We start from the raw sequence: 17,738 nt of genomic DNA on the forward strand, positions 1-17,738 counted from the left end.
TTGCCTACCTGGGACAGCATGGAAAAATGACAGGATTTCTTTTCTAAGGGAACCAGAAGAGAAGGGACTTGGGGAGGAGGGGAGACCATCCCCACACTCTCCACCCTCAGCTGCCAAAGCCTGGGAACGCAGCAGAGACAAACTCCTTCTAATTAATCCCGTCAGTCAACCGCATCTGCCTTCAGTTAAATACACAGATTCTCCAACACACTTGGTATAACGAAACCAAAATAGTCCCTATGAACATCGAATGCAGCCATCTAAAAATAGCCCTGTCCTTGGAACTGCATTACATGGCTTATGATCTAAATTCCCCAAGAAACAGCTCCTCTGGGATGTTAACCCTAACCCACCCCAAGAGGCCAAGAGAGATGCTGCCATCCTGGTGCAGTTGTCTACAGTGCCACGAGATGGCAGCATGGGCAGCTGCTGATTCAAGAGGCCCCCCAGGCTGACCTGGAAGGAGAGACTAGTGGCCTTTGGCCAGGCAGCTCCCTCCATCATGCTGTGGAGTTGGCCTGCCTGGAGCCCTCAGAAGCAGAATGTCTATAAACCTCTTAATGAAACCTCACAACTGAGAGAAGACTTGGCAGTCTTCACTCCTGGGAGGGGGAATGGGGGTGGGGAGCAGGGAAGAGAAGGGAGAGAGGGGAGGAGGGGAGAGGAGAGGTGCAGGGACCTGCTCAGAAGGAAATGGGGTATGTTGGCCTCTCTGGAGATCCCTCATTGATGCGTTTGGAGAAGTCATTCAGGAGCTCAATTTGGGCAACATGCCGGAATCAAATTTCCTCTAAGTCTGCAGGCAAGCCATTCACCTTGGGGTGGGGAGAGAGTCTTAGCCACTTGGGCTAGAAGAGATCAGTTTTCCCCTTTCCAGAGACCCTGGAGAAAGGGGGATAGCAGGAGCCAGGAAGACTTCTTGGACCATGGGGCTAATAAAGTCTAGCCTCCCTGATTGGAGTGACAGTGCACTAGGCCTTTGTGCCTTCTTGTGCCCCTTAGGGCCTTCCCTCTACCCCCACCCGCCCCCAGCCAGTCTGTATCATCATATGCTGTCAACTGGCAGTGGAAAAGCTAGGCAGATCAGGATGGGTAGCCTACCAGGGGGGCAGGTCATCTCAAGACACTGAAGACAAATTCTCTGAGGGCCAAAACATGAGGAAACTTTAACCCAGAGGTGATCCCAACAGTAGGGTAATGGAATACTGGACCTAGAATTAAGAAGACTGCCTCAGTCACTGACCACCTCAGCGATGCTGGGCAGGCCATTGACCAAGACCTCAGGCTTCAGTTTCATTATGTACAAGATCAGATGGAAGACTTCTAAATTCTCTTCCAGTTGATCAATTTCACTTTAAACAAGAGGAGACAAAGCCTACATCACAATCACTCAACTTCTCTGAGCCCCAGTTTACTCATCTGTAAGATGAGGGGGTTAAATCCTCTAGTTTCTTCCGGCTCTGAAACAATATTTAACTATTTACCCTCACACACCCACACTCTCTCTGGTTCCATCTCTGGTAGCTACCATCCTAAGGACATTCCTCTAGAAATATTCCAGACCATGGGCCCCATTCCAGTTAAAAACCAGAGCTCGGAGCTCAGAGCTTATCCTGAAGCCAGGACTGCTACCTTCTGCCCTGGACAGACTGCATATGAAAGATTGTGATCAGTTCTTGGAAGTGCCCAGCTAAATCGGGCATAGACAAACTGCAGTGGGTCTAGCATGCAGAGCAGAATGCCCAAGATGGCACAAAGGCTGGTGACCTGGACTAGCTGAATGTTTAGCCTAGGGAAGAAAGGATATGATTACTCACTTCAAATATTTTTCAGGCTGTCGTGTGGATTAAATTTGTTCTACTTGACTCCAGAAGCCAGAACTAATAGCAACAGTCAGAAGCTGTAGGGAGGCAGACTCCCATTAGAAGAAAGGATACATTCCCTAAGAATTATAGCCATCCCAAAGGAATATGCCATCCTGGGAGGGAGCGGGTTTTCTGTCACTGGAAATCTTCAACTGAACATTGATTGCCATTAATCAGGGGTGATGTAGAGAGGACCCTTGTTCAGGTCAGGATTAAAATTAGGGCTTATCCAACAAGCATTTTTTCTAGTATGTACAAGGCATTGTGAGAAGTTTTGAGATACAAAGGCAAAAACAAAAACTTTCCTTGCCCTCAAGGAGTTTACAATTTAATGGAAGGAAACAATGCCTCCAAAGAGAAGCAAATACAAAACATATACAAAGTAAATACAAAGGCATATGAGGGAGGGAAAGATGGATAAGGGAGGGTCACTTGTGGCCCACGGTGTTTGAGCTGAACTGGGAAGTTAGGTAAGAATTCTAAGAAGTACAAGTGAAAAACACCAGTTATGGGGTACAGCTAATGCAAAGGCGTGGAGAAGGGAAACTGAACTAAGACCTCTAAGAATCATCTAAACCCCAAGATTTAAATCAATAAATTGACAGCTAGGTGGTATACAGCACTGTGCCTGGAGTCAGAAAGTCCAGAGCTCAAGTTTGGCCTCAGATGCATACTGTGTGACCCTGGGCAAGTCATTTAACCTCTGTTTGCTTCAGTTTCCTCATCTGTAAAATAAGGATGATTATATCTACTCAAGGCTGTTGTGAGGATAAAATGAGATAATATTTATAAAATGGTTTGCCAAACCTAGCTATTAATAAAAATACTTCACTATTATATAATACTGTATGTTATCAGTATAATAAAAGCTAAGTCAACGAGCAATTAAATGTTTTCTATGTGCCAAGCACTGTGCTAAATACTGAGGAGATCAAAAAAAAGGAAATATATAGATATCTATAGATATAGATAGACAGATAGGTAGACAGACAGACAGATAGACAGGAAGACAGACAAACAGATACGCACATATACATATATATATATATATATGGATGTCTATCTATATACCTATATATAGTATATATATAAAATATGCATACATATATAGACATACATACATATATGTGTGGATTTATCTAGATCTAGATATCTGGAAGGTAAAGGCACTAGCAAGCCTTGAAGGCAACCAGGGAAACTAAGAGGCAGAGGAGGGAAGGTAAGAGTATTTGGGATCTGGGTACAGCCAGTGCAAAGGCACAGAGAATAGGGTGCCATGTTTGAAGAAGGGTAAGTAGACTAGTGTAGCTGGATTGTAGAATGTGTGGGGAGGAGTCAAGGGTAAGAAGAAGTGTATGAGGGGGCCAGGTTGTAAAGGACTTTAAATGACAAAGGACTTTATATTTGATCCTGGAGGTAATAGGGAGCCACCAGGGTTTATTGAGAGTGGTTAGACCTTTGCTTTAGGAGAGTCACTATGGTATCCAAGTGGAGGATGAATTGGAATGGGGAGAGAATTCATTAGGGGAGACTAATTAGAAGGTTATTATATTAGTTCAGATGGGAAGTGATGAGGGCCTGAATTAGGTTGTAGCTCCAGAAATAGAAAATTGGAAATAAATAAACGAGATGTTATGAAAGTAGAAACAATGATTGCCCAACAGATTGTGAAAATGAGGAGTGGAAGGTAACGCTGAGGTTGCAAGCCTGAGTCACTGGGAGGATAGTGGTATCCTTGGCAGGACTGAGGAAGTCTGGAAAGGGGGACTGTTTGGGAGAAAAGATCCTAAGCTCTGTTTCAGACATTTTGTGTATGAGATGACCATGGCATTCAGTTCAAGATGTCTGCTACTACTCAGATCCAAATTCACATCAGCAACTTGCTGAGCTCAATTCAGGGAAACAGCAATAAGACTTTGTCCTGAATCAGACCCCTTTGGGAAAGCTTTCTGAACCCTATTCTGTCCCTGAGATCCTGGAATAACACTTAATACCTCAAAACAGAGCAACAAGGCTAGCCTGGATGTTCCCTCCTGAAGTAGCACAGAGCCCAGTCCTGGCAGAAGAAAAGAGTTCCAGCTTCACGGTCGTGTCAGGGATATTCAAGACACAAATGCAGAAAAGAATGACTCCACAGCATCTATAAGCAACACCGCAGAGAAAAACATAGTTTGAGCAAAACTTCTAAAATTCATGAAAGACATGAAACGAGTATTTTTTGAAGTATGAAAAAATTTTATAAAATTTTTTAAATAAATAACAGCATTTGAGGGGAAATGGGAAGGAAATGTAAGCTATAGAAGAAAGAATTGGAAAGGAAATGAATAGTTTGCCACATGGAGTACAAAATCTTCCCCAAACAGCAAACTCCCTGAAAATTCTAGTGGACCAAATAAAAGCCAAAGCAACAAGAAATATTAAAAGTCAAAAGGCTGGAAACAAAAAAAGAAAAGAAAATGCAAGGTATCCCATAGTAAAAACAATTCACTCAGAAAATAAATTGAGGAGGAAAATATTAAGAATCATTGAATTGTTTGAACACTGTGACCAAGAAAAACAGCCTCGCATCCTATTTTAACAAATCTTAAAAGAAAACTGCCCAGATCTCTGAGAATCAGAGGGCAGAGTGGAAATAGAATCCATGGATCCTCTTGAAATAAAACCCCAAATGAAAATTCCCAGAAATATCATAGCCAGGATCTAGAGCTTTTAGGTCAAAGGAAAAATAGCATAGTCAAAAAGGAAAAAAAAAGTTTCAAGTATTGAGTATACCCAATGAGGATCACAAAAGATTCACCAGTCACCATGACTACCATGGAGGAGAGAACTTGGAATACTACAGTCCAGAAGACAAAGGATATAGGTTTATAGTCAAGAAAAATGTATACAGAAAAATTAAGTCTAATGCTATAGGAGGGAACAAATCAATGAAATAGAGGACTTCCAAGCATTCCTTAGAAAACAGACAGAGCTGTGGAGACATTTTGAAGTGCAAACACAGTAAGGGACAGAAATACAACAAAGTAAATGTGAATAAATGGTGATTAAAAAACCTAAACAAGGATAAAGTACTTACATTCAAATATGAGGAGATGATATATTTATCCTCTCTGAACCCTATCCTACTTAGGGGTCACAGAGGAAATCTAATGAGGGAAGGGGAAGGTGCAGCTAGATGACATAGAAGATAGAGTGCTGGGTCTGGACTCATTTTTCTGAGTTCAAATGTGACCTCAGACATTTACTAGCTGTGTGACCCTGGGCAAGACACTTAACCCTGCTTGCCTCAATTTCCTCATTTGTAAAAAATGAGCTGGAGAAGGAACTGGTAACTCATTCTAGTATCTTTGCCAAGAAAATTCCAAATGGGGTCACAAAGAGTCAGACACAACTGAAACAACTGAATAAAACTTAGAGAAAGCCTGTTGTGTCTTTATGATCTTAAGAAAAGAACGGAAAGAGAGGAGAAAAGGAACACATTTAGGAGGAATGGGGGAGGGAGATAAAATTATCTCACACAATGAAGGCAAGCTAGTAGATATTTATGTAAACGAGAGGGAAAGAGGCTGACACTTGAACCTCACTTTCATCTGAACTAATCAAAAAAAGAAAGACCGACCACACACACACACACACACACACACACACAGAATTGATATAAAAATCCATTTTACTCAACAGGAAAATAGGAAAGAAAGGGAAGAGAGGAGGGGGAACTCGAAGGAGAGTAGATTAAGATTAGATTTCCTAAGCAAAACAAACTCTAAGGATGTACAAAAATATTTATGACTCTTTTTGAAGTGGCAAAGAATGGAAATCCAAGAGGGTGCTCATGAATTGAGGAATGGATGAAGAAGGTATGGTATATAAATGTGATGGAATACTACTGTGATGATCAGCACAGTGACCAACCAGTATTCCAGAGGACTAATGATGAAACATATTATTCACCTCAAGACAAATATTTTTAGGACATGGTCAATGTGGAAATTTGTGTTAATTGCATTAATTGAATGTGTGTGTGTGTGTGTGTGTGTGTGTGTGTGTGTGTGTGTAATGAATTTTGTTTTTCTTTTATCTTCAGTAGGGAACTGGGTGGGGGGTAGGAGAGTGAATCTTAACTGATTAAAACTTTTTTTAAAAAAAGAAAAGTTGAGAACTCTGACCAACCTGATCTGACCAACATTATTCCTAAGGACTCATGATGAAAAATGCTGCCTACCTCCTGCCAGAGGGGGAATAGGCAAATAATGTAGACTGAGATTTTTTTTTTAGCATGGCCAATGAGAAACTTTGTTTTGATTGACTCTACATGCTTGTCACAGGGACTTTGTTTTTCTTGCTTTCTCAAAGGGGTGGGGAAGAAATGGGAGAGAGAAGACTGATATTTGCTTGAAAGTAAAATAAAATTTAAAGGAGTCCTGAGACCTAAAAGCACATTTCAGGTATGGAAGAGGATGGGATAGCCTACGCCAAGTCCCAGGCAAGAGAGAGAACCTTTATATTGGAGAGCAGCTAGTAGTCCAGTTTGGCTAAAACCCAAAGGGGATGAATTGGAATAATGTGAGATGAGGTGGGATCCTATGTGTGGGGTCAAACTAAGGATGTCACCTCAGCCAGGGAACAGTGGGAAACCCACTAGAAGGATTTTTGAGCAGGAGAATGATGTGATCAGACCCACTATCAAGAAAATTATTTTAGCAGCTAAAAGATAGATGAGTGTGGGAGGGGGAATATTGGAGGCAAGATGTGCAGTGAGGAAGCCTTGGCCCTTTCTGCATTTGCTTTGCTTTGGTTCCCCCTGCCTCTGATGCTTCATGGAAGGCCCCTGGATAATGGGGTGTCACACTTCACACTTCATCTATCAGGTGTTACAGAAAGCTTTTGGTTGGGAGATACATAAACTCCTATGCACTCTAAAAAGCAAAGGATTATTTCACAGACCAAATGTCCTGCTAACATCACCCCACCCCTGCCTTGTGCTTGCAGCTCACAATCAATTTTCCCAGAGAATGAATCAGTTTTTGAGGAAACAGTTCAAAATGTGCTAAATCACCTCCTATAAAATCCATCATTTTACTTCCTACTGCTCTGGAATTCCTTGGGCTAGATGAATAGTTTCCCAATTTGGGGAGGGGGATATTTTGGCAATTTCTATCAGTCACTTGAGGTACTAGGTATCAAAGCGAACGGAGCACTGTATTTGAAGTCAAGAAGACATGAGTTTTGAATTTCACCTTGGGAAATTACTGTGTGACTTTGGGCAAGTCTCTTAAACTCTCTGGGACTCAGTTTCCTCATCTGTAAAACAAGAGAGTTGAACTCAATGATTCCTAAGGTGACTTCCAGCTCCAAATCTATATACTAAGAAACCCCATGGCCCTGGGCTAATGAGAATAGAGTGACAAACCTTACTGTGAAGTCTATAGATCTGCTTGTAAATGGGAGCCGTGAAAGATGTGAGGGTATACACAGCATCTTCATCCCCACACTTTTGGACCTAGAGCTACACTCAAAGTATGTAGTCAAGAACTATTTAGGGTCTGAACTTCAGAGCTGGAAGAAATGACAGAGGTGCATCCCTCCTTTGTTTTACAGATGGGGAAAATAAGGCTCAGAGAAGGAGAGGGATTTGTGCATGATGGCATCAGTCCAAGACTGGGATTAGAATCCGCTTCACCTCATTTCCTGAAGTTGTCAGGTACATCACAATCTCTGAAGAATTACCAATGCCTTTTAAGGTAGCAGGAAACTGAAAGAAGATGGATATCCATTGATTTGGGAATGACTGAACAAATTGTGGTATACCAACGCAAGAGAATATTTATTACTACATCATTCAAAATTATTAATATGAAGAATTCAGAGAAACTTCGCAAAACTCATACGAACTGATAGAGAAGGAAGCCAAATCATGAGAACTATTTATACAGTATCAAATCTAGCACCCTCTTGTGGATGTTGGGATGGGAAGGTCACTGATGGTGGGATCATTCCTATGGGCTATGAGGGTTCATTTCATTTCCAAGTGAGCCAGAAATCTGGGGATATACTTAAGAGCAACTCAGTCCTATCACAAATGTCGCAGCAATTTTGTGTTCTGGCCTCTCAATGGATGAGATTCCAGGATTCTTTCTTGTTTCATGTTCTAGTGTTCTTTTCCTGGTAAGAATAAAGTCACTTGTTCCATACCTGGTTCCTATTTGTACTCAGGGTACATTAGAAAAAAACTGTCCTCCCTCCCTCCCTTTGACTAGAGACAAAAGTAGAACCGCTTTTGGGGAACTGAGGTAGGGGTGGAATTGAAGTAATGGCAACCTAGATTCCCTATTGACAAGATAGAGAACCTTAAGGCAAATCGTGGAGACAGATAAAGAACGGGGATTAATAAAGGTAATCTGTTCCTGACGTGGCTCCTGTGCTGGGTTACCATAACATGAAGAGAAAGGGCATTGGCAAGCATCAGAACTCTGATTTCCATGCAGTGACCAACGATAACTTCAGTCTGATTCATGGCACCAGAGAACTGGTGAGTTCTAAGCTTGGAATGAACCACCAGACATGACCAATGGATTCTGTTTTATTTATGTGCACTTTTGCATTCCAAGGGAGTTTGGAAAGGAAGGGAGAAAGGGAGGGAGGAAGAGGGAGGGAGGAAGGAAAGAAGGAAATGACTTTTTCCCCTTCTACACTGATACTTGGGGCAGAGAAATAGAATGATGGAAGGGGGTATTCAGGATCTGTTAGTACAGGCTCAAAAGTGAATATCAGCCAACATTCTTAACACAGCTGCCTCCCATCGACAAGAATGAGGAGGCAATTGTTGAGATGGAGGACGAGACTGGCCTTAGAGCCTGGGGCCTAGCAGTTAATTCACAGGTGTCTCCAGCAAACTTGGGAGTAACCAAATGCTAAAGAGTCTTGGAATAGTTTGTGCTCTCCCTTAGGTCTACCTTGTGCTTCCCTGCCATGGCCCCCAATGTCGATCAATGTCTCTGCTTAGCACACCCTCCACCAATACTCCCACCATTGTTTCCTGGCTCCCTAGAAAAGACAATTCTATTGCCTTTGTTTACTCTGGACTTATAGCTGAGCTGTTGATGAAGACCAGGCCCAACTGCTACACCTCCTCTGACCCATCACTGATCAGCCTGCACCCAAAGATACCTTAGCCAATATCCTGAAAGACTCTTGGTCAATGCCCAGATCAGCCTAGACCATGATGTAATGTATAGAGCATTGGGTTTTCAGTAGTTAGAGGTTTTCATCTCAGCTCTTCCACTTACTGCCTATGTCACCTCAGATGAATTTCACTCTTTGTCTGGGCCTCAGTTTCCCCCTTTGTAACCTGGCAAGGGTCAGACGGCAACTATTATAGCCATTCCATCTGTGAATTTTAGAATAGCAGAATCAATGCCCCCTAACGAAAGAGCTAGAATAAATTTGCCCCATCTCTCCCTCTGGGGAAACTTAGGGAAACCTTAATCACCCATTCACACATGCATGATATCCTTAGTAATGGTATTTCATCACTTGGATTGTGCTACAGTGATTAGAAGAGCTTCCTCTCCTGCCCCCCAGCCACCCCCCTCCCCAAGTGGCTGGATTCACACCTTTAACTTTCCAATCAGCAGCTGCTTGCCCTTGCCTTGGCCCCACAGCTCCCGTTTAAGAGCAGAGAATGTCTCAGCATTTTTATTGCTCGTGGCTGCAGTATTGGGTTATCCACCATCTGACAATTCACTCCAGCAAAGTGGCAGAAACAGAGAAGCCATTAGGCCCTCTTCCCTCCCTACCCACCCCCCTCCCCGAGCCAGGGCACTGGACCAGGTCCTGGAACTAGAGGCCACAGCAGCTCTGGTGAAGTGCAAAAGCAGAATGGTCACTGTCCTGGAAGAACCCCACTGGGTGTCAGTGCCATTGGATGGGAGGGAGAAAACTGCATTTGAAGTCAGAAATCTGGTTGGAGCCCAAGCTCTGGCTGTAGAATCTCAGGCAGGAGTTCCTGGTCCTCGATTTCTGCACTTGTGGAGTATAATCATGATGACAATAATACTGACTAGCATTCATACAGTACTTGAAAATGTGCATTATATTGTCTCCAACTCTCACACGGGCCTAGTGAAGTAGGTGCTGTTATATCCCTAGGAAACTGAGGCGCAGAAAAGTTAAGCAAATTGCTCAGGGTCATCCAGCTACAAAGTGACTAAGACAAGATTTGAATTCAGTCTTTCTAACGCCAAATCTAAGTCCAAATTCTATCTACTTTGTCACCCAGCTGCCTAATTTAGAGGATTGCTCTAGGTGATTTTGATGGGCTTTTGCATTCCCTAAATTCTGTGGTCTGGTGGCCATCCCTTCATCAAAGACTCCCGGTGTTTCTCCACGCTTTGGACATGATACCTGGGGCTTTCAAGGCCAAGCTAACAAAACACAAATTCTGACTGTTACTACCACAGTGGAAAGACCCTACCCAGGAAAAGACTGAATGTAGTGGAAAATCACAGGACCATAGATTTAAAGCAGAAAGGAACCCAAGAAGCCACTGAGACTTACTCATTCCCCTCATTTTACAGAGGAGGAAATTGAGCCCAAAACTTCAGTTCCTCTTCCTCCAAACCCAATGCCCTATCCATGGTACCACTCACTCTGGGTTCAGCATCAGAAGACGGAATATTTGTACCACTGAAAATTATGAATCTCAAAAGTATTCAACTCTTATGTTCCCAATGGCTCCATGATGGCAATTATTAAAAGGGGACTCAGCGATGTCTCCAAAGGTATGGGACACTTAGGTGCCCACTTCTGTTCATTACAAACTCCCACTGAAGCTATTTAGAAAGAGCCAACATGTAGCCTGGATGCTAATGTTGGAGAAAGCCCATTGACAGACAAGTCTCCAGACTGGCGAGAATGTTGTTGAGAGGAAAGGATGAGTTAGGATGAGCGACCCAGTGATGCCAACATTCATATAGGTGATAGGAGAGAATGTCCAGAAATTTTGGAAACCTCTCTAAGCAGGGGAATAAAGTCTTGTCATCTCCAACATGAATAGGAAATACCTTGGGGTGCAAAGAGACCCAGGTATTTCCTGTGCCAGTGAAATCACAGTTCTGGATGGGAAGAAAAAAAAAGCCACCTCTCAGGGTGTTGTGAGGAAAGCTTATATAAACCGTAAAGCTTTATAAACCTTAAAACACAATATAAATGTGAGCTAATTCAGAGGGGGCAAATAGAGAAATTGTCTTTCACATTTGAAACTTAAACAGAAGAACAATGAATTCCACCGGGGTTTGAGTTGGCCCAAACCTTGCTCCTGCCCAGTGTCTCAGTTACAAAGAGAATTGAATTATGCACATAGTGACTTATTATATTGGCCACTTAATTACATGTGCAAAATGGAATGAAATTTCATATGCCCATATGGAGTTGTGTCAGAAAATATTTTTATAATTTTGCTTCCAACAGTAGTGTGAAAGTTATAACGTAACTGTCACATTATTTCTTGGAAATTCCCACCTAGCTCCGCCTGGGTAATGCAAAACCTTAACAGGCCTTTCTTTTTATTTTTTTTCCCCACATAGTCTACAACAACTACTCAGAACCCAGAGATAGCATGTATTCAGAGGAAAGGGAGAAGGATCAAGCCACTAGCTTTTTCATGTCCCAGATGTCAGCATACTGTAGACTCTCCGAGTATATTTCCTATCAGCCTTGGCAAAAGGGAGGTCCTGACCCCCAATCATGTTTGGAAAAGTCTTGAAGCCTTATCTTTTTATCATTTTCTTTCTACTGGGAAGGTAGAGAAAAAGTGAGTGCAGGGGATGGGAGATAGGAGTGGAGATAACACAATGTAGCTAGGGAATATGTCCTCAGATTTTTAATATGGTATATTTCATACACACTTGCCCAATTTCCCTCCTAATTCAGAAATGCCCTCTTTTGCCAGAATGGAGATGGGACATTTTCTTTAGCAGTGTCTATACCAGCTTTTCCTTTTGGATCTTATAGACTGGAAGGGGAAGCCTGGTGGGAGGAGGAGAAAATGAGAGAGAAGGCAGGGAATTGGGAGAAGCAGGGAGAAAGGAAAGAAATTCTTGATATGTTTTCTGAGCTGAACTTGGCCCTTGTGGAACAGCAACTTTGGGTAATGAGGACTAAAGTCATCCTCATTCAGCTTTATGGTGCCAGGGTCCTACGCCAACTGACTGCCAGGGTTCCGTTGTCCCTGACATAGGTAGAATGGTCAAGGACACAGCTATCTCTGACTCTGGGTCACAGATAATCACTGCACGTCCCCTTTGCATTTTCTGTGCCTAATGTTTTAAGTCCTTAGAGGACAGATCAGTCCACAAGCCTTTTTCAGAATCACAGAATTTGAGAGGCACTATACACAAAAGAAACCTCTGCTAGTGTATACCTGATAAGTGCACATCCCCTATCTCCTTGAAGACTTCCAGTCCTCATATGATAAGGACTCAGGGCTCTTCACCATCCTTGGTGCCTTCTTCTGCCAGCCATCATGCAATATGTGATTTTCACAATTGTGCCTAATACTCCAGGAGGGCAGGGAGCCATGGGGCTCTAAGACAAGACTCTCTAGGACTCCTTAGCTACACCACAAAGATGCTCATGTGCTATTCATGTTCTCAGCAAACTCCATTCTACTGTCCCACTGAAGAAGCAGGTCAGAGATTCAAACCCTCCCTGCTTTCTTTTAACTGTTACCTACAGACAACCTGAGAGAGGAGGAAAGGCTGATGCCCTCCTTAGAGCTGTTGGCCACAGCTGTTCTTGTCTTCCTTACTGCTCTTTCCACTCAACTATCCTGCCTCTCCGTGAGAATGCACACATGGTAGAGAAGTCCAAGATGGTCCCAAACACCACTGCAAGATGAAGAAGTGACTTTCTACCTGTGAATCTCTGAAGATACAACAGAGGGTCAGAATCAATCCCAGCTTCTCACTGTGACCATCATAGTAGTTGCCTGAAGAGTTTGTATCAAATACGGAGTGAAAGACAAGATGGCTAAGGCAGCAGAATTTGCTAGTAGTTATCTGCCCAACCCAGGTGAATTATTTTGTGGTCTGTGAGGCATGACTTCATAAAGAAGAGGCAGTATAGCCAAGCTATGGGAGCAAAAAGGCAGCAGAGGCTACCAATAACACCATCACCACCACCACCACCACTACTACTACCACTGCTACTACTACTACTACTACTACAACCACTACTACCACCACCACCACTACTACTACCACTGCTACTACTACTACTACTACTACAACCACTACTACCACCACCACCACTACTACTACCACTGCTACTACTACTACTACTACTACAACCACTACTACCACCACCACCACTACTACTACCACTGCTACTACTACTACTACTACTACAACCACTACTACCACCACCACCACTACTACTACCACTGCTACTACTACTACTACTACTACAACCACTACTACCACCACCACTACTACTACTACCACCACTGCCACCACTAATAATGCTACTAAAATAACAGATCACATTCATATAATTATTGAAGCATTATACAAATGCTTACACATTATATAACATATATATTATGTAATGAATAACATATTATAAATGCTTATATATGCAGCATATTACATATAGTATTTCATTAATTTTCCCAGTAGCCCTGTGAAGTTCAGCTATTATTTCTCCATTCACAGCTGAGGCAACTGAGGCAGGCAGAGTTTAAATGAGTTGCCGAGGATCAGATAGCTAGTAATTATTGAAATCAGGTGTTCCTGATTCCAGGATCAGTTTTCTACCCATTTTATCACCTATCTGCATGTATGAATTAGATTTCTTCATCATGGGGACCACAAGGTAATTCTACATACTTGTTCTGTGTCTCTAAGCATCCTCACTTTGCCCCTCCTTGGATCGCAGCTTCTGTTTGTAAGCTGAATGAAAGACCTCTGAGCTGAGTCAGCCATTCTTCTGTGCAGAATTCTTTATCAGATGGGACCCCAATGGGTTGTCACTCCTTGGAATTCTCCCTAGTATTACTAAGCAGATAGTAAATCTAAAATGGACTCAAGATTCTCAGATGGAAAAGCTCTTTCCCACCCCCACCACCCCAAGAATCTTCCATTTTTCAACCCCTCCTTCCTGGTCACCTTTTTTGAAAAGCATTTTCTATGTTTTCATTGCTATGTGGAGCTCCCAGTGTGAAAACTTCCTTTACAAATGCCAGTCTGAAACTTCAGCTTACAGAGAATTGCTGGAGGCACCTAGGGTTTAAGTAACTTACTTAGGGCACAAAGATGACTTGATTTCCTGATTCTAAGGCTGATGCTCTCTATTATGAAACACAGCCTCTAAAGCATTCTAATGGCACCTAGTCATAGACTATCAGAATAAAAAAGGGCTTTAGAGATGACGGATCATAAATTTAATTTAGTAAACATTAATTAATCTCCTCCTGCATGTAGAGTGCTGTATTTGGGAAACTGAGGCACAAAAAAGGAGACTGACTGCTCAGAGGCTATTAGAACCCTGTTCTCCTGACTCATGGACTAGTGATCTTTCCCACTGGGTTCCACTTTCCCGTTCCTCGGTTCCTTCTTCAAGCCTTTCAATTTAACTGGAATCAAGGATTAAATGAGACTTTCCTCTTCACATTTTATTCAACTGCATCTCATTAATTTCATATCCAAGTTTTGATTGGATAATTTGCCCATTCAGAGCCTTACTGTCCAGATTTTCTTGTTTTAATCAATTGGATTTTAGCTACCCCTCAGCCCACAGAGCTGTGAAAACACGGAGGTCCACATATTACAGTCTACTTGGCAGTTATTTTATATTCCACAGTCTGAAAATAATCCAACTCCTCAGCCTGTTTCTCCCTTTACACAGTTTATCTGAAAGGGCTTCAGGTCCATGGCTGCCTAGCTTCTTTGAAGGCCTCCTAAGGGGGCTCATTCCACTTTAGGAAAACTCACTGAATTTGAATCTGCCACCTCAGCTTCCATCTAGTAGTCCTAGCTCTAAGGTTAAGCAGACCAAGTCAAGTCTCTTTCATAGAACATCCCTTCAGATACTTGAAGATAACTAGTCTGTCCCCCACTCACTTTGCGCCAGACTAAACATGCCTGCTTCCTTAACCTTATCCTTATGTGGTATGGTTTCCAGCACCCTCATTATTTTGTTCACCCTTCTCTGAATCTGCCCCAGTTCATCAATGTACTCCCTAAAATATCATGCTCAGAACTGAAAATAATACTCCATCAGTGGTTTTACTGGGACAGAGGACACAAAATCATCCCCTCTTTGCTTCCACATGCTTCATTTCTATTAATGCAACCTCTTCTTCTTCCCTCTTGCCCCCTCCCCTTCCCTCAGGGCCACTCCGGAACTCACTTAGGATGGGTGGGTAGAGGGTGCTGACCATCAGGATGTCCTCTCTCTTTGCCTTCCCTCTTCATCACCTTCCCCTTAACGAGTCATCCTAGAATCCATTCAGGATGTTTTATTGATCCCAGGGCTTGGATGAAATGAGTCACCAACACTGATGATCTTCCATCTCATCAGACCTTACCTTTTGTCCTATCTCTGCTCCCTAGAGACTCTTGTCTCTCTATATATAATTGGGGCCTTAACCTCTACCCTACAGTGTCTCCACAGGACTTCTCAGACTTTCCCACCCACCCCTTCAGCTGATCTACCTGTGCCATCAGAGGATCAGTGAAGGAATTAAGTATGTTCATTGTAGAGAAGACTTTGGAGGGACATGTGATATGTTTTCAAGAATACTGAGCTACCCTGTGGAAGGATTCAATTTGTTTGGCTTGGTTCCAGAGGACAAATCTAGGAGAAATGCATGGAAGCTATAAGAAGGCCAATTTCAGCTAATTATGAGGAAGAACTTCCTAGTGATTAGAGCTATAGCAAGAGGACTCTCTGTCTCAGGAAATAGTGAGTTCCCCATCACTGGAGTTGTTTAATCAGAGACTGGATGACCACTTGTCAAGGTTATTTGAGTGCTAAGGTAGGAATGGGGATTAATCCATCAAACAGCAAGTTGGACCAGATGTCCCTTAAATTTTATTTCTGCTATGATTCCCATGTGACAAAGGAAGAGAGCTCAGTGCCTAAATAGTGGTCCCCACCATTACTGGAAAAGTTTTTATTGAATGTAGCAACATTAAATTGAAGACATATCTCCAAACCTACAGGAAGACACACTCTGAAACTGTCACTTGGAGCACAGGAGACACCAAGATGCTCAAAATGTGTCATCAGTATCTTTCCCCACTCCCTATCATGGCCAAAACTTCAAGAGAATTTATGGAACATCTTAAAGGTGGCAGGAAAACACACCCAGTGTTGGGAAATCTACAAGGCACAAGTTAACTCAGGAAAACTTGAGATTTTCAAGGACTTAAGAGGTAAAATCATATCTCTAATTGGACAAGAATTCAAGACAGTATGGCATAAATGGAAACCAACTCTAACAAATCAGAACTATGTGACAATGGGCAATCCCTTTTAACTCTCAAAACCATGGTTTCCTCACCTGTAAAATGGAGACAATGATGCTTGCAACTAACTGTCTCCCAGTTTTGTTATGGGGAAAGTAGTTTTTAAACCTTACAATGAGCTATTATTAATATCTTGCCCCTTTAACATCCATACATCAAGGACTTAGGATTTTGTTCTTGTGAGAATTTCTTCTACCAACAAAGACCTCAATCCATCTATAAATAAGTTGGTATTTTAGCAAGTTTCCTGAGGCTCAGAGGGTTTAAATGACTCACTCGTGGTTACATGGCTAGTCAGTGTCAGAGGCAGGAACAGAAATCAGATCTTCATATCCCCAGATCCAATGCCTTATTCATCATGCCATGCTACCTCTACTCTCCCCTTGCATTAGTAACAATAGCTGGATCTTATATCAATTGCTTGGAGAGTTTGGGGATACATCATTTAATTGCAAATTGTCCCCATGGAGGAAGAAATCCCATCCTCTGAGTATAACTGCCAAATTGAAAAAGAGAATTGCTGAGGATCTGTTCTAGAAACCAGTGCCATGTGGATCCAGTGCTTTGGAATCTGCCCAGCACACCCAAAGCATAGCCCAGCCATCCTTCTTAGGACATTCCATCTAAGCCATTAGCCAACCATATTAAGTAGCAGTACATTGAGTGACTGGCCAGGACCCCCAGGTTTTTATTCCTGGGTGTTGAAACCGCATACTTTGGCATAAATATTTCATTTTTCCAAAGGGGTGTATATTCTCAACTCCACTAGACAAAGGACTTAAGTAACTATTTAAAGGCACACAAAACTATGCTGTGAAGGAGAATCTCCTGAAAGAACTGAGGATTTTTAGCCTGGAGATAAGACTTAGGGCAGGGAAATGATAGCCATTGTCTTCATATAAATTAAGGGTTATCATGGAAAAGGAAGATGAGACTCATTTTGGTTTCCCATGGTAGACTAGAAGTAAGTAATGGATGGGAAGATGTCAAAAGGCAATTCTATACAGGGAAAAGACAAACTTCCTAATAGAGCTATCCAGAAGTGAGATAGGAGGAATTGCTTTGACAGATAGTAAGTCTTCAAACAGAGGTCAGATAAACTCTTGCTAGTAATGTTACTGATGGCTTTCCTAGTTAGGTAAAAATTGAACTTGTAAGATCTCTTTCAGCTCTATGAAGAATCTGTGACAAATTCGGGTCAAAAATTTCCATCACCTCCTTATTCCTCTAGGCTCAATCCACAAGCATTTCCTGCTGCAAAACTATACATCCTCCCAACATGAGCCACAAAATGGGGTGGGTATGCTTTTCAAGACAAAGCAGTCCAAAAGAATTCCTTACCAAG

This window comes from Notamacropus eugenii, chromosome 6 (assembly GCF_028372415.1).
Source record: "Notamacropus eugenii isolate mMacEug1 chromosome 6, mMacEug1.pri_v2, whole genome shotgun sequence".
NCBI classification, from domain to species: Eukaryota; Metazoa; Chordata; class Mammalia; order Diprotodontia; family Macropodidae; genus Notamacropus; species Notamacropus eugenii.